The 18848-nt window shown below is 31.9% G+C and overlaps 2 protein-coding genes and 1 long non-coding RNA gene across 17 annotated transcripts in view; 2 read left to right on the top strand and 1 right to left on the bottom strand.

Annotated features, from left to right (window-relative positions):
• Positions 1-18848, bottom strand: part of LOC127731659 (tight junction protein ZO-1-like) — a 611031-nt gene that overhangs the window by 234328 nt on the left and 357855 nt on the right. The gene's annotated exons all lie outside the window — the stretch shown is intronic.
• The window catches only part of LOC127731663 (leucine-rich repeat-containing protein 15-like), a 286215-nt gene that overhangs the window by 160801 nt on the left and 106566 nt on the right, over positions 1-18848 (top strand). The gene's annotated exons all lie outside the window — the stretch shown is intronic.
• Positions 1106-12725, top strand: LOC127731673 (uncharacterized). The gene is made up of 3 exons (XR_007995680.1): positions 1106-1179; positions 10716-10819; positions 12485-12725. It is a non-coding gene; the product is annotated as an uncharacterized LOC127731673 (long non-coding RNA).

Here is an 18848-nt window from a genome sequence, read left to right as displayed (position 1 = left end):
AAGTTCACAATTAACCAGCTATTTAAATTATTGCCTAAATGCTTATCATTTGTGAACTAAGTACATTGTGGATACATAGGGCATTATGCCAGGGCCATTATGGAGAAACTGTGCCATAACGGATTGCTTTTGTATCGAAGACATTTTTTTTTCCAGTGATGGACTGACATAATGCTATATTTTTTTCCATAATTGACACTACATATTGTTTTGAATAAAGTTTGAAATAAGGAAACTTCATTTTAATTACATTTAACTGGTTAATTAATAAACATATCAATAAATGGGTGTATTCATAAAGAAAAGTATATGTCATCGATCTTTAATAATAGTTAATTTCCTCGGTGTTGCTATCCTTTCTGGGGTAGCCATTATTACATACATTTGTACATTGGGTTATATAACATTATGAAAACACCTATTCATTTATACTGCAATGATAACTCTATGAACAAACGATTTGATCGTCATAATCATGATACAAGAAAATTCCATTTTTAAAGAAAAATAAAAGATAAATTATTAAACTATTTTTTTTTAAATATTCATAATCAATATAAAAGTCACGAGAAAAAGTCGGATTTAGTGGAGATTGTGTTGCTTTGTGCAAAAAAAATCTAATAATCATCTGAAAATAAAGATCGAAACCTAAAATTTATTTGTAATTCAGATTTTTGTTTTTTGTGTTTTAGGTAACAAAACAGATGGAATGGACAACCCTGTTTTTCCACAAGAAATGATTGATGCCACTATAGAGGATTTAGTGAAACACTAGCATAAGTTGTCATACACTGCAATGGAAATCTGTGGATTCCGGTTTTCGTTTGAGTCGAACTACAGGTATCTCGAAATATTTTTCTGGTCTGGTTGACTTTGAGATAATGAGAGTGGACTGTATAAGCATTGCATGTTTTGGCAGAAGTTTGTTTTGAAAAGGAATATAATTTAACAAAAACTCATATAATGTCAAACGAGTTTTTTTTTAAAGAATTGCTGGTGTTCGAAAGTGTCTAAAATACGGTAAGTCTTACCAATACAGTAATTAACATATTTTAAGTTCTAACTTTGTACTTTTTTTTCCCCTCAGCCAGAAGATTTACAGCAACATATAATCCGAGAAACATTCCATCTGGTATCTAAAAGAGACGATAATGTGTGTAACTTTCTAGAAGGTGGAACGTGAGTAGTAAATATAAAAATAAGAAGATGTGATATGATTGCTAATGAGACAGCTCTCCACCAGAGACCAAATTACGTAGAAGTTAACAACTATAGGTCATTGTACTGCTTTCAACAATGAACAAAATTGCATATTGCATAATAATCTATAAAAGGCCCCGAAATGACAAACATAAAACAAATCAAAAGAGAATAGTAACAGCTTGATTTATGTACAAAACAATTAACGAAAAACAAATATGATAAACAGCAACAAATGACAACCACTGCATAAAAGGCTCCTGACATGGGACAGCACATACAGAATGTGACTGGGTTAAACATGTTTGCCAACATTCTTGTTTATGGTTTTCAGATTCATTGGTCATGTTGGTAGATCAGCCTATGTGCACAAGTTGATATTCAGACATTTTACATGCTATGTTATATTTCATTTGCAGGTTGAGTGGAGGGTCAGACTATAAGTTAATATACAGACATTATGCTACGTTATATTTCGTTTTCCTGTGTTGAAAACCATTACATAATCGTTTTTGCTAAACTACTGGTTGTATCTGTTACACAGTCTCTTTTTTCAAGTTAAACAGAACTGCGGTAATTCCTGCAAAAGCAAGCCCCTTATAAGAAATCCCGTCTCCAATCACTTGTCATCAAGGGTTAATTAAATGGCCAATATCTTAGGTTTACTGGCTTTTTATCCTTAAAATGTACAAGACATCTATCAGTCCTTTTTTTGTTGTTTCTACAGGGTTTAACTGGGTAACAACATTACAATTTCAGCAAAATATGAATAAGCTATTCTTAAATTAGAACTTCATTACCCTATAATCAGCAGAACCAAATGAAAACAAATGATGCATCTGAGTAAAATTGAGAATGGAAATGGGGAATGTGTCAAAGAGACAACAACCCGACCATAGAACAGACAACAGCAGAAGGTCACCAACAGGTCCTCAATGCAGCGAGAAATTCCCGCACCCGGAGGCGTCCTTCAGCTGGCCCCTAAACAACTATATAAACTAGTTCAGTGATAATGAACGCCATACTAAACTCCAAATTGTACACAAGAAACTAAAATTAAAAATAATACAAGACTAACAAAGGGTAGAGGCTCCTGACTTGGGACAGGCGCAAAAATGCGGCGGGGTTAAACATGTTTATGAGATCTCAACCCCCCCCCCCCCCCTATATCTCTAGCCAATGTAGAAAAGTAAACGCATAACAATACGCACATTAAAATTCAGTTCAAGAGAAGTCCGAGTCTGATGTCAGAAGATGTAACCAAAGAAAATAAACAAAATGACAATAATACATAAATAACCACAGACTACTAGCAGTTAACTGACATGCCAGCTCCAGACTTCAATTAAACTGATTGAAAGATTATGTCTTCATCATATGAATATCAGGCACAATCCTTCCCGTTAGGGGTTTAGTATCTTACCATCATAACATATATGAGAAGAACATAACCCGTGTCATGCCAACAACTGGTTTTTAAATAAATGTGTTTAGTGCCGATGCAAAGACCCTATAAGTGAATCAATATTAACGCCAAAATATGCAATCTTTAATGACCTGACAACAGTATCGTAACTATATCCCTTCTTAATAAGTCTATTTAAAGGTTTTGTTAGCTTCAGAGGTGAATACTGACATTTTTGTGCTTTATAAAGAATATTTCCATAAAAAATTGGATGTGAAATACCTGAACGTGTAAGAAGTCTGCATGTTGAGCTATATTTACGAATGATGTCATTATACCGATGATAAAATTTAGTAAATGTTTTGACTAGTTTGTGATATCGAAAACCCTGGTGTAATAATTTTTCAGTAATACATAAATTTCTCTTGTTAAAATTTAAAAAATTGTTACATACACGAGAGAATCGAACAGTTTCACCTACGTACTGAATACCGCATCCCGGTTTGTTTCATGTGAGTAAATAAATAATACTGTTTGTTTTTCAAATTATATCAGTTTCAAAATTTAAAGAAAATGTGCCACCATTAAACGTGGACCTTACCGTATTGTTGGTGGAAAGACGGGGACATGTAAGTAATTTTTTGGCACGACACTTATCGATAGAAGGGTAACCACGATTTTTATTGTTAAAAATGTTAGCGACGGTAGTATTTTTAGATAAGCGATTTTGAAGATTGAGACGTGTAGATACACCCTTTGAAAGAGTTTAGTATTTAATATTTTCCATTTCTAAGCTTCATATTTGTTTTTTGTTTGTGAATTATATTAGAAAGGAGCAAAGACTGGCGTCCAGAATATGAACCAGCATACACTGAATTAAATTATGTAAAAATGATATATCTGTTCGGCTAAAGATGTCAAACGCTATCCGTATTAATTACCCGAAAAAGAAAGGGTATATCAGGGTAGCGACTGACGTCTGACTAAATAGTAGAATAGGACTGAATATACATGAATAAGTTATACTAGTTTTCTTATGTCAATTGCAAGTGTTAATATAAAAGATGTACTTCTAAAACCAACCCCTCAAAGGATGCCTTATTTGCTAACAGATAGTAGGACTGACTTATATTCACATTTTTACTTTGTTGTTCCAGATTGTGGCCTTGATTGCCTTAATGCTTATTGTTACTAATGAACAAATGTAAAAACAGGATACAAAATGGTTGCCATGCTCAGTTATTTTGGTTATCTAGCTTTATACTATTTCCTAATAAATGTAGTAACATCAAGGTCTTGGCTTAAAGACAAAATCACAAGATTGAAAACTTTTCTACTGATACTGTTTTTTTGGCAATTTTAGAAACTACAGGGACTAAACTTAAAGTTCGGCTGGGCGAATATATTTTATCATCCTGATCGCCCAGCTGGTGACTGCAAAATATTTCCCAGTGAGTCCTTATCTTCCCTTTCCCCCGCGATATAAACAAAAACTGTTCCAAAATGGAAACCTCATTGTCAAAGTGGTTAAATTTAAAGAGAGAATTTCCGGAACCAGTCAGTCCATTTTAATAACCAAAATCTGGTCGGATAACTAAGTTTTCCAGGCGAAGTCACGATTTGACATATTCCTCTTCTCTAAACACATGTTCTCGTCTCTCTTTTAAATATTTCATTATTGTTTTGTGTTTTCGTCTAAACGTTTGAATCTGCATTGCTTCAAAGATGTATTCCAGTTGTCCAGGGAGTCATTACAGGCTCATATTTGACGACATTGCTTTTTACAAAATCGTCAATGAAAAAACGCAAAATCTTGAAAATAAATATAAAAATATAAAAAGCGGTTAGGTTTAGTGCATGAACTATGTGGACACACATCTGTATAATTCATAATACTGTAAAGCAACTTATTTTTGCGAGCGATTTATTTTCACGACTTTCGCGAGTAGAAAAGTAACGCGAATATTAATCGTCGTGAATATGTAAAAAATGGATCTTTCCCTATTCAACTACATCAAGTAAATTAGAAAATCTTGAAATTAAATCGCCGCGAAGTGGACTAGAAAGGACTAGACGCGAAATAAAGTATCCGCGAAAATAAGTTGGTATACAGTATTGTTTTGATAGGTACACATGTACACAAACAAGACAGAAAAAAATACCAATAGTTTAAGAGAGAGAATATGAATAGGTTTCCTAGTTTATGTGAAGTAATGTAACTCTGTTTTGCAGATACCTGCAATTTTTGGAGAGAAATCAAAGTGTGTGGCTTTATTTCAGATCAAAAGTTTAAAATATTAATTTTACAATTTTTTATAATCTTTAAAAAAAACAAATTATGAGTGCAGCAACTTGCAGTTTTGTGGTGACATCATGTAGAAATGTCTACTACTGGTAGGGGAGATTACTGGCGATAATAAACCTGCTCTGACTACTGACCTTAATTTGATCTGTGATAGGTCATGTAACATGTTTCATAGGTACGATAGAAAATGATTCTTTGCAAATCAGACCTGGGGTAATTAAAATGTAATTGTAATTAGCTGTAATTAATTACAATTTTGACAGTAATTCAATGTAATGTGTAATTGAGCATATTCTCAATTGCATGTAATTGAAAGTAATGAATTACATTGCCTTTTTCCAAGTAATTATGAATTACTTTTCAATTACTTTGAATTACATTTAAATATTTGTTTGGAAATTTTAAACATTTTTGACTTTGCTGATGCAACTTATAGTTTAGTATACACTTGGTACTTTGATTTGTTTAAATATTTTTTTAACTTGTATCATGATGAAAAAATACAATATTCATTTATATTTCATTAACCATTATACATGTAGCATGTATAATTATCTTTATTTGTATTTATTTCATTAACTTTTTCACATGTTTACATAAAAAATCTTAAAATAAAAAAGCAATACCAATTCATTTACATACAAATTGTAAGTATATAGTTGCAACAATTAACAATAATCTTAGCCTCAGGTTATTCTTTTCACTTATTAATAACTAATTATGAAGTACAAGAAGGTCCCTTGATTATAATGTCAAAGGTCATTGTTATTTTAAACTTTTAAACCATCATATGTATATGTTAAAACATGTTTAGATGGATATTATTTTTAAATATTTTCTACAAAATTGTAAATGCAACAATCAAAACATATAAGAATGGAGCTTAATTTACATAGTTTTGTACTTGACAATTTTGACTTGCCAAAAGACTAGTCTGGAAAAAGCTACCATTACTATTCTGTAATAAATGGAAGCTTGAAAGTTACTTCAAATTTCATTTGTGGTACATAAGAAAACCATTAAGTTGAACATCTAAATAAACATTTTAAGCAGAAACTTGAAATTTTTAAGAATTTTTTTTTTAAGAATTTAAAATATATTCATCTTTATATATATATATATATATATTATATAAATTTGTTCCAATAAAAATAAGAAATGCAATCATATAATCACAGTGAAAGTCTAATGGTGATGAAATGTAACAATGACGTTCGAAATTTGAATCTTTTTCTTAATGTTTTTACTGTTAAAAAGTGTATGTATATATAAAAGTTTAATTCTATTCTAGCCTGTTGCCATTTTTATGATTTTCTTCTTAATGATGTAGCTCTTACATTTCTTTGGACAAAAGTAATTGAAATGTAATTAATTACATTGGCAATGTAATTGTAATAAACTACATTTGAAAATCAATGTAATTGTGATGTAATTAATTACATTTAAAAATCAATGTAATTGGCATATAATTGACCCCCGGTCTGGTATGTACACAAATTCAATTGATAAGAATGCATTGCGATGTTCTTTTGATGTAAAATGACCAATCTTCACAACTGACATCAGATGTACAAGTTATGACAAAGATTATCAGCGATCGCTGACATTACCGACATTGTTCTTCCAAAGATAAATACCACGAATACCGTTTGTGGAACAGGATCTGATTAAACTACCAAAACACTAATTTGATGGAGCTCTTGTTGCTCAGTTTTCAATATTCGTTGTAGTGTTGCGTACACTGGTGTTTGTCCTTTCGTTGTGTTTCATGTTTTTGCTTCAGCGTTTACAGTTTCTCTTTGGTGAACGGGTTTGAATGTCCCTTTAGGTAATTTCCGTCTCTTTTTTTTTTCTCGAGAACACGTGCGCTTAAATTAACGTAAAAACACGTTTACGTTTTCCAAGAACTATCCGTTCAAGTGACATCAAACGTTCTGATAAAGAAAATAAAGTAAAATTATAGATACTGTCGACCAGTTAGTTCATTTGACTGAACCAACTCATCAACCTGACAGGCTGGTAGAACAACAACAACAATGACTTTCATTTTGGAAATTAGATTTGTGATTTGAAATAAAGGATGATGATGTCCAAATTGCAAAATGATAAAGATTATTTTAAAAATAAAAGTGATAACATATACAAAACTCATGCAACATATAAAATCAACTCTTAAGATTAACAATGGACAATTATTGTTAAAACATGTGAAGCATGTAAATAAAACATTTCCAGTTTAAATCCGAAATAAATGTTAGTGAAAATATAAATAAAATTTTGAACAACAAAATAACTTGGAGATTTTCACACAAACTGTGAACCAGAAAAATAATAATAATATCAAGTATTGCCTATTATTCAAATGTTTAGAATCTTAAAATAAAACTACAACAGCTACTTTGAGAGCATTTAATATTAAGTCTATTCGTCCAATTTGATATTCTTTTTGAGCGATAAAAATAAAAAGTGACAATATTTGTTTTTTTTTTATTATTGTTGTACTGGCCTAGTAATTGAGTACATTTTCTACCTCAGAATGGATTGTTAGAAATAAAAGTGAAGAAATTAAATTTTGAAATTGCAAAATTTGTTGTCGCAACAATATTTAGTGTCAGTATTTTAGCTTTCGTAACAATATTATGTTACAGCAATTAGAATTCGTTTGTTTTGGTACATAATGTGGGACATTTTTATACAAATTGAAAACTCTTGTAGTCTACGGTGAATTACATGTATAACGATAAAAATAAAAATTGCCAATTTGAATATTACTTTTTATATAATTAAAGCTTGTACCATTGTACTGGCGGGATGAATTATCTTTTATTACCTTAGGATGGATTGTTTGACATAAAGGAGAAAGAATTATTTTGACGCATTTTTTTTTAATATACACAAGGTATTGAATAAAACTGGAAATCAACATCAAGTTTAGAAAACCTACATTACTTCTTACCGCTTTATTTCATGATGTTAGTTAGATTAATTTTGAATTTGATGTAAATATTTTTTTTTTCCATTAGGTTGATTTTTTTCAAATTCAACCTATTTATTATGATTTAAAGACATATTGTGCATTATAACTTACCTTAAGAAATAAACTTTAAACAATTGATAGTATGACTAAACCTTTTCATGTTATGTAAACATGAAAACTTTGGAACTAAGCTTATTCCATGCATGCATGGACGAAGGCAACTAATGTTAATGTAGTCCATGCATGCATGGACTAACACAATAGACTTAGCCCATGCATGCATGGACGAAGGCAACTACTGTTAATGTAGTCCATGCATGCATGGACTAACACAATAGACTTAGTCCATGCTTGCATGAGTTAAACTAACTTTTTATAGAAATTTGAAATTATTCATTTATTCAAGCAGACTTAAACCATTGTGGTGACGTCAGCCTATTCATTTACCGTGGATTCTTTTTCTAGAATCAACGCTTCCTCAATCTGCCACTGAAATTGACTCACCAAATTATATTCAATTGTTTCCTTTGTGTGCCTAATTTCATTAAGTTTGAATTGGCTAATTTACGGATTTCTGTTCACTAATGGAATTAATTTAAAAACTTACCTTTATTTTTTGTAATTTTTATATGCCTTCACTGGGATCGAACCCTTCCTTGAAATCTGTTATGTGTGATTGACATTAACACATCGACGAAACCTCTCGGCTACCAATGGGTTACACTATAGATGTCTATTTTATATATTTAAATGAACATCTGATATACATCGGTTCATCGGACACACAGGGCTTGTACCTTTATATAGACACAATAGGCAGTCGTACAGTATGAGTTGGTAGCCGCGAGGTTAGCATGGTTAAAATCAATGAGTTAAAGATAGGGATTTGTCGGTTTAGGTTCGAATCCCTGTATTTTCTCTGTTGTTCCAATTCTTAAGTTATCCTAGTTTTTTTTTCTAATTTTGCATGTTATAGTGGATATTTTTGTAATAACAGCGAGTTTTACTGTTTTTTTTTAATTATTATTGGCTATTTCACATGTTTGAAACAAAAATGATTACATTCTATTTGTCAAGTTTTGTTTTATAAATATAGTATGATTTCATCTGTTTTACTACATAATTTTACAAAGGTTTGTTCGCAAATTCCTATGCGAGAAAAGCGTGATGTGCCTAGAGTGCTAGAAAAATTTCGATAACATACTTATTATATATTCATTATATATGCTTTTTGGTCGGGTGGTTGTCTCTTTGACACGTTCCCCATTTTCATTTTCAATTTTATTAGAAATAATTTCGAATATGTCTTTATTTTGTATAAACAGATAATATTCATATGCCTGGTAATATAAAGATCTTCAAAGGTAGAAGTGTTATATTTGTATTTTGTTAACCAATTAATTGTGATCTGAGATTTATCAAGGCATCGTTGGACACGATAACATGGTTATGTAAACTCACTTACAATACCTTCTAATTAAGAAAAGGCTTTAATTTTGAAAAGAAATTAACACAATAGTTTAAGTTATAGATACAATGGATAAGCGTAGATTCATGAAAAACAAACCATTCGCCCTCCGGGCTCATGGTTTCTTTTTCATGAATCCACGCTTATCCATTGTATCTATATAACTTAGTCCATGCAAGTATGGACTAAGTTAACATTAGTTGCCTTCGTCCATGCATGCATGGAATATGCTTATTTCCAAAGTTTTCATGTTTAAAAAACAAGGAAAAGTTTAGTCATACTATCAAGTGTTTGCAATTTATTTCTTAAGGTAAGTTATAATGCACAATATGTCGTTCAAGCATAATAAATAGGTTAAATATGAAAAAATCAACTAAGAAGAAAAAAATGATAGTAACATCAAATTAAAAAAAACCAATCTAATTAACATCATGAAATAAAGCGATAAGAAGAAATGTAGGTTTTCTTAACTTGATGTTGATTTCCAGTTTTATTTAATACCTTGTTTATAACCAACTGTAGTTTTGTCCATCTTATGGTAATGGGTCTGAAATGGATATTTTGTCAAACATTTTTCGAAATGCTTTTTTTTTTTCAAGAAACTAACGTTTCCAAGCTAACATTGATATGTATATAGCGGCATACGAGACGTACACAGGCACAATGATGACATTGGTGTTTTATCTGCCGAAATACCCGGATGTCCAGAAAAAATGCAGGAAGGAAATACATAGGGTAAACTGACAGAAATGATGATTGTCTGTTAATTACAAGTGCTTATTTTGGGTACTGTATTGCAATTAGTTTATCACCCCTTCCGGAAATTGTAACCCGTCAGATTCGGCTTGTTTCTGTGATGTCAGTTTCGATTTGTTTTTGTTCATACATCCATTTTATGGTAGGCTCTTGTCCTATCTGTTAATTTGGTTTCTGGTCTGCCTATACATCTGACCGACTGTTCGTTTGTCTAAACTTATGACGATATCATTTACAAATTTTCATAAAACTTTAACATACAGGTTTTTAAAAATAACTAATGTTGTCATGGAACTCCATTCATGATATTCTTTCCTTGAAATTTTATGACAAGGAAAAAATAATATAAAAACACCCTATAATTTATTCCATATTTGTCATATGAACTTTTTAGGAAATTGCAAATTAAAAAGAAAGCCTTCCATATCCCCTAATTTTCCTATTAGTTTTATTATCCCAATTTGATCGTACTGTTATAATAGGAAATTGTATGTCAACACTCATACCGGTACACTATGATACAAATTAAACTATACTGATAGACATAGCAAATACTGACTTTCTTGTTTTCAGATTATTCATGTTTTAATTTTGTATGTTTAAGGTATGCGGTGGAAAACATACAGTATCGATCGAAGACAGAGATAAACTACGTTACAAAGTCCGTGGAATCAACTATTAAAGAAATACTACGTATTGCTAAACCAGGTTAGATTCTGACAATGTTGCAGTTTGCCAAAGTATCTCTTATTCAGAATGTGAAGATCAGAGGAAATTCACTTCGTTGCGCCCCATTTCACAATCTTATGCATTTACTAGTCTTAGGGGCACTAAGAGTTACCATTTTCCGTCCATATGTCTGTACGTCCGTACTTCCGCTCTTTAACTTTAATTCGCCTCTACCGAAAGTTAAGAAACTTATAAACAATGCTTATTACCACAAAACACAGATCAAGTGCGAATTTGGGTTGCTTCACTGTACCATTCTTAAGTTATGTCCCTTTATAACGTTATATACAAGCGGGGGCATCATCTGTGTCCAATAGACATATTCTCCGTTTATTTCTATACATATTTTTGAGAAACAAATCATTTGGTTTCACTTCTTGTATTTTGTCACAGTCGGTTAATTTCCTGTGTTTGTCTATTATTGAAATGAAACTAATAGGAACTTTGAATAAATATATAATATAAAAAGAAGATGTGGTATGATAGCCAATGAGACAACTCTCCACAAGAGAACAAATGACACACAAATTAACAACTACACCGTACGGCCTTCAACTTTGAGGTTGAATAAGTTTGAACTTTTTTTAAAAATGCATTCATCGACCAAAATCGAATCCCTTTTGACAGGATTTCAAGGGCTAGATATTCATTACCAACCACATACATTTGTGTACAGGTTTCCTCTTCAAATGGTTTTAAAACTGAAACGTTAAGGGCATACCACACAGAAAAGATCTCTCGCTGATTTTTCCTTATCATTTTGATATGCACTATCGAAATATGGAAAGAAAATATACCTGTCTTACTATCTTTTTGAGATATTGCAATTTGAAAGTGTATATTTCATGTATAAACGAAAAATTGTATTTTTCAATTCTTTAAAAAAAAAAAAAATTAATAAATAAATAAAGTAACACAACTTTGAACTTGTAGAGACGGAAAGATATATTTTCAACAATTATTTTGCAAAGAGTTCTTTAATTTATAGGACTTCGAAAATTAATTACATGAATCCCGATTTTGGTAAACAATTAGTTAAATCGTACATTTATTGAAAATAAAAAGCCGTAGACATTTTCTTGTCAATGGAAATATTTTAAAACAAATTATACCGTTGATTTTTTCTTACAATTTTGATAAACCCTAAATAAAATAGTCCATTGCGAAAGAAAAAAAAGGTTCCTTGTGCTCATTTTTTTTATGGAAAGAGACAACCTAGTTGTTCTAACACTGAGATTCCATTTCCTTCTTTTGGCGCTAAATTATAATGTGTATCGTGCAACATTGTCATGGAGTTATTACCGCTGTACACCAAACCTTACATTTTCGATATGTTCGTTTGCAATTTCTTTCAAAATTACGTAACTAATATGATGACATAAGCGATTTTTTCCGCCAATTGTGGATGCTTATCTGATATTTTAATTAAAGTTATCACTGGCAGCGTTGTTAAAAAGACGCATTCAATGTATGCCCCGCAGTTGATTCAATGTGCTTAAATATACAATGTCTTGCGAAAACGCCGCGTCCTATGTGGATGCATATTTATTTGTCACTGCTACTGTATCGTATGCTATTATAATATCACATGCTAGCTGGTTGAATACTTCTCTCTTCCTGATGTTTTGTTTTCCTTCTTTTTAGTTGTACTTGCCATATACAGAACCAGCCCGCGTGAAATAAAAGTAGAACAATATACTATTCCAGCTAAGTCCATCATACTGTTTGATTTAAATGATCCACAGATCGACCCTAAACTATGGGACCATCCTAATGAATTCGATCATGACAGATGGACAACCCCACAGAAGATTGGATATCTTTTCTTTGGTATACATGGTATAGGTAAATGTATAACGGACAAAGGTTTTAGTACTGTAGCTCTTTGACAGTTTTCTATTTCTTACTGTTTAAAATGAAGAAGATCTGGTATGATTGCCAATGAGACAACTACCCACCAGAGTTCAAATGAAGTGGATGTAAGCAAATATAGGTCACTGTACAACCTTCAACATTGAGAAAAACATATATAGTCGGCTATAAAAGGCTCTGACATGAAAAATGGAAAGCAATTCAAAACATGAAAATAAATGATATAATTTATAACAAAGCACATCGAAAAGGACTATTGTTTCGTTCTGTTTTAGATTTATTAAAAGAAAGTTCCTTAGCGTAAATTACCGCAGTTTTTAAATTTATCAATTAGATATGACTTCTACTGACTTTTGCTATTCTCTGTGATTCATAGCTATACAGGAACACATATGTTATTTAAGGGGCGCAATTGAAAAAAGGTGATTGCCGAAACGTTTATTGATTTTGTCAAGGGGTAAATTTACAGCTCTAATCATGTCAACATGGTATCCTGCAAATATATTTGGCATAGTTTCTTTTTTCATTACAGAAGAAGGCTTTAAATGAGTGTTAGCAAATAAATCTGCACCCATATTTGTCAAAGGATCATTTTATTAAATATGAGTTAATGTTGTGTGGAAGTGCGTTTTGTAGAGTCGAAAAAAATATAACTGTCAACTGATTTGATCGGACCATCAGAAACATGTAATTTATCCAAAACATCCAAAGATTTTTGTAAAAGGAGTAAGGGAGCTAGTTAACATCACAGAAAGCTTAGTCGTAAAACACTTTTAGAAGCTGAGATGAAACGAAATTTGAAAAAGTTTTGTGTACATATAGTGTAGGAAGCCAATACATAGTAGGGACTTTCAAATTTTGAGCGAGACATTAAGCTTGGCTGTGTTAGTATCATGATTATTTCTTATTTGATACTCTGTGAAACGCATGACCTTAAACATGTTGAATGTATATAAAATTGAGAATCGAAAAGAGACAACAACCCGATCAAAGAGCAGAAAACAGCCCAAGGCTATCAATGAGTCTTCAACACAACGAAAAATCTCTCACCCGGAGGCGGGTTTCAGCTGACCCTAAACAATAATTTATATTAGTTCAGCAAAAAAGGACATCACAGTTAACATGCTTAACTCCGAAACATATAAAAAAACAAAACAAGAAAAACATACAATACTAACAAAGGCCAGAGGTTCCTTGACTACGCACAGTAAAACTCAGTTTAAAAAAGTCAAAGTCCGTTGTTAGAATAGGTAATAGAACAGATATACCAAGCGAAATGGGGAACGTAAATTAACACGGACTACTAGCAGTTACTGACATGCCAGCTCAAGACCTCAATTACACTGATTAACAGATTACGTCTTGATCATATGAATACATAATATCATTTTCACTAACTTCTGTGTACTTTTCACGTTATACCTCCACCACATTGTAGTCTATCTTGAAGGCCGATACGAACACAAAACGCTTCTCAATTACCTGCATGTTGTATTTAATCCTAGAAATGAGCATATTACTTACCCTTTTAATAATTTCTTAATTATTTTCGAAACGTGATATGCGAATATAAACAATATTCAGACATGCATTTCAATAGGAATCAAGTGACTTTTTTCTCTCAGATTCATCCCGATTACACCAATGTTTACAATATAATGAAAGAGCATCTTTTATGACCCGACGACACTCTTTTCAATTTATTTTCGACGGCGGACGATACTTTGGTTCTTTTTTCAGAGTCTCGGTCTTGAACGATTTTGAGGTTCCTTGTAAAAGTATGATCTTAGGGATCATATCATATGTTGAAGGATCATTGTTTTCTACACCGACGTTGAATGTAACTGACATATTGTTAAACATTAAGCATCTACTGTTGTTTTTACGCGCATAAGAAACTAAAGGTGGCTCTCTGTTATCAAATAAAGAGTTATACGTGTTTGAACGGTAAAGCTATTAAAATACTAGACAAAGTACTAAAATCATTACCTCTGTTATTGTATTTCATTTTTCAGAAGATACCGTTTATGATCTTCATTTTTGTCAAATCTATGGTGATAAAAAGTTGGTATGATAGTATACATTCATATTGTAGATTCAAAAACGAAATTGTATCACATTCATTATACATAATATTGTGCTCTTTACTAATTGCTATTTGTAACACAGTTTCTACCAGTGGTTTTAAACTGTTAATGTCAACCAAAAACATTTTCAAATTACTAATTTACAGTTATGTCTTTAGTATAGTTTTGATACGGCTGAGTATTAGCAAAACAAGATAAATTTGGAGATAACTGTATTGTATTTTAAGCTTGGCCTTCGTAAAACGTAGATTTTACTGTCGCAAATTGAGTTTACCTAGCGACGCGGAGCGGAGCTAGGTAAACGGACATTTGCGACAGTAAAATCAAGTTTTACGAAGGCCAAACTTAAAATACAATACATTTATCTCCATTCTAATGCCACATATTAAAATAGATTCCATTTAATGAATTATTTGGCTAAAAAATGCAATAAATGAAAAAAATCCGCATCGTCTTTAGCATCTAAACAATGTGACGTCATATAAAAAAGAGAATGGAAATGGGGAATGTGTCAAAGAGACAACAACCCGACCAAAGAGTATACTATGGATGTCAATCATAAACACTAGACGTATTTATACTTTTCGTACGCTTCAGAATGGTTTCAATATTGACAAAAAGAAGATTTTGAGGCTCAAAATGTGACTTTCTTGTTTGTTTTTTTGTTTTTGAGAAATTATATACCTCAAACAATCAGAATTCAAAATGGTAGCTTTCTTAGTTACGGACTGGTAGAACGTGGAATCTAACCCTTCAAAATATTTGTTAACGTCCAATGAAAATTATCGTTGAAAACGAATTGCATTAGAATGTGTGTGTGGTTTTGTTTTATCACGAAGTAATAATAATGATAATTGTAATAATCAGACAAAAGCAACTTTATTCAAAGTAATAATAATAATAATATCAATAATGAAACGATAAACCGTCTGTTTGAATGATCTTTCTTAGGTCATCAGATATTAATTTTAAAGTGTATAGACATATCTACGAAATGATATACCTTCCAATTTTAAAGAGATCCATGCGTTCTTATTTTTTCTAAATTATTACCCTCTTGTGCCCATGTTTAGTAAAGAGCAGTTGCGTTGAAATTTTAAGAATCGCTGTTCTTTTTGATATTCATCTGTTAACTCAGATCTAAAAGATAGGCCGAAAATTACCAAAAGGGATATTTAAATGAATGAATCGAAAACTGACAATGCCATGGTAAAAAGCGATAAACGGTCAAAACACAGAACAAAAGTATACAGACTGTGCAACATGAACCCCACAAAAACCATATATTACATAATTTCTCCGTAAAATTATCTAGTAAGAAAAAATCCCTTTTTTGGCAAAATATTAAAAGTCTAGAAAGAGAAGAGTAAATAGGTGCAACATGTCAGTCCTTTGAATGAAGGAAGAGCAAATTTGAGAATTACAATGTTTGATGAATGTTATGTTACCAACGAATCAATTTTAAAATGTTTAAGATTACTATGAATAAAAAGATATGTGTGGTAGACGTCAATCATACGACACAAGTTATGAAAGTTATCTCTAGGGCATATATAGCTTTATATTTTTCTGTTTGATAACAGTTCGATACTTATACATACAATGGAAATGAATCGTGAGGAAAATACCTACAATATTGCAAACAAACGAAAATGATAAGCACAAGACATCTAGAGGTTCATATACAGTCCTCGACTACAGGCAGGTATCCCCGTAATATGTCAAATTGTGAAACGCCCTGGGTCCATACTTGTTGTTGTTAGATACATTTGCATTACTCAAAACTCTGCTATTGACTTTAACATCAAGCCTAATGTTCGAAATAATTTTAACATTTTATAAATACTGTGCGTGAAAGGAAAATGCGAGTTTAAAAAGAAAAAAACATACAAAATATATCACGACTTACAGTTGATACAAGTTTGCCATATTGATAAACATATTACTTTTTAATGACTGCATCTTGTTGCTATGTAGATGTCTAAAAAGATAAAACAAACCTGCTTTAGCAAAATACATGCAGTTAAACAAAATTATATCAATGAGCTAAGACAATTTAGCGATGTTCAATTCGTTTAAATCAAGTAAAATGACAAATCGAAGTAACACCCGGACTCATAATATTGCTTGATCTACAAACGGACAGAGAATTTGTGCTTCAACACGGTACGCGTTTCCTTCTATACTTGCATCACTAACAAGATATTGTTCATGGAAACAAATTTCCGGAATAGGTGTTTTCTCCTATGTTTTTTTCAAATAAAAGAAAGACCTAGACAGTTCAGTTTGAATCGACATTCAAACATTTATAGAAGCTACTGACAATTACTGGTATTAAATGCAATGCTTCACACTGGTTAAAATCAAAACAAAGTCAATTCAATTATCCGTGACAATGTCGATATTTGCCCTAAAATACCCATATTGAGCCCCGAATTTAACTTTTGCTAAAACTGTCAATCAAAAACAATTATACAATATACGATAAATATATCATAACATGGCCTTTTCCATCCGACCAATATCAACCTTTTTGCTACACCGTCTGGGTCGATATGGGAGTCTAAGGGCTGATACCGGGACCAATATCGAAGATAACATGTACAAATATATAAAACACATCGTCATTAATCATGTTGATTGAAAATAACTTTTACATCATAGAAAATTGCGCTTGAATCATACGTAGATCGTATATAGGTGAGTGTGAAAACTATTAGCTTGTGCTAGTAAGAGATACCTTTCCATTTCAATTGGAATCATAACATCCAAATAAATGGTTTATAGTTGTAAATCTGTCCAATGCTTATTTATACAAATGACATGAACATGCCTATGGTCAGTCTTTTATTTGATATGCATTATCTATAATATTAAATATGTAAGAGAGGAACGAAAGATACCATGGGGACAGTCAAACTCATAGATCGAAAACAAACTAACAACGCCATGTCTAAAAATAAATAGACATACCTACAAATAATAGTACAGATGACACAACATAGAAAACTAAAGACTTAGCAACACGAACCCCACCAAAAACTGGGGGTGATCTCAGATGCTCCGGAAGGGTAAGCATATCCTGCTGCACATGTGGCACCCGTCGTGTTGCTTATGTTATTACAAATCCGGTAAATAGTCTAATTCGGTAAGTCACATTCGTGAAAAGGGAAGGGTATTGTAGTTACGACATAAGGAACATATCCGATATCATCTGTGAAACGGTTATTCCATAATGGTCAACCAACTCGTGATGGCGTCCGTAAAATTTACGAAGGGATGAATTCAACTTCACCATTTGGAACTCTTGGCTTAATAGCTTCCTTGTGAGCAGCAATCCTCTATCAAGGAAATCATGATAGGAAACACAAGCCCGGGAATATCGTATCAATTGGGAGATATATACTCCGTATGCAGGCGCTGCTGGAATGTTGCTACATAGAAATGGAAAGTCCACAATTGGGAAGCTGAAGTCATCTCTTTTGTCGTAAAGTTTTGTTTTCAACCGACCCTCATTGTCAATTTCTAGATGTAAGTCAAGATATGAGGCAGACTTAACTGTATCTGTAGTATCCTTTATCTCTAGTTCGATGGGATAGATCCGTTCAACATAGTCACCAAATTTTGTATTATTTAGTGAGAGAACATCATCTATATAGCGGAACGTAGAGTTAAAGGATATTGCTAACTTCTTATCTATCTTCCTAAGAAGGTCCTGTATGAAGTCAGCCTCATAATAATAAAGAAACAAGTCGGCAAGAAGGGGGGCACAATTTGTTCCCATTGGAATTCCGACAGTCTGTTGAAAAACACGTCCTCCAAACGTAACAAATATGTTGTCAATCAAGAAATCAAGCATCCCTGCACAGTCTAATTTCAAAAAGTAGAATAACGTATAAGAAGATGAATTTATAATGCATTTCTGTTTTTAGAGTCTTATGGAAAACTAGCGTTGTAATTTGTGAAAAAGCATTATCATTTACTGTAAAAGCTGTTTATGTATTTTTATTTATTGCACTCAAGTTTTATTTGTGCTATATGTCCTTCAT

The sequence above is a fragment of the Mytilus californianus genome, unplaced genomic scaffold (assembly GCF_021869535.1).
Source record: "Mytilus californianus isolate M0D057914Y unplaced genomic scaffold, xbMytCali1.0.p SCAF_20, whole genome shotgun sequence".
Classification (NCBI taxonomy): domain Eukaryota; kingdom Metazoa; phylum Mollusca; class Bivalvia; order Mytilida; family Mytilidae; genus Mytilus; species Mytilus californianus.
Note: the sequence above shows the minus strand (reverse complement) of the source record. Positions and strands in the feature narration are given on the sequence as shown.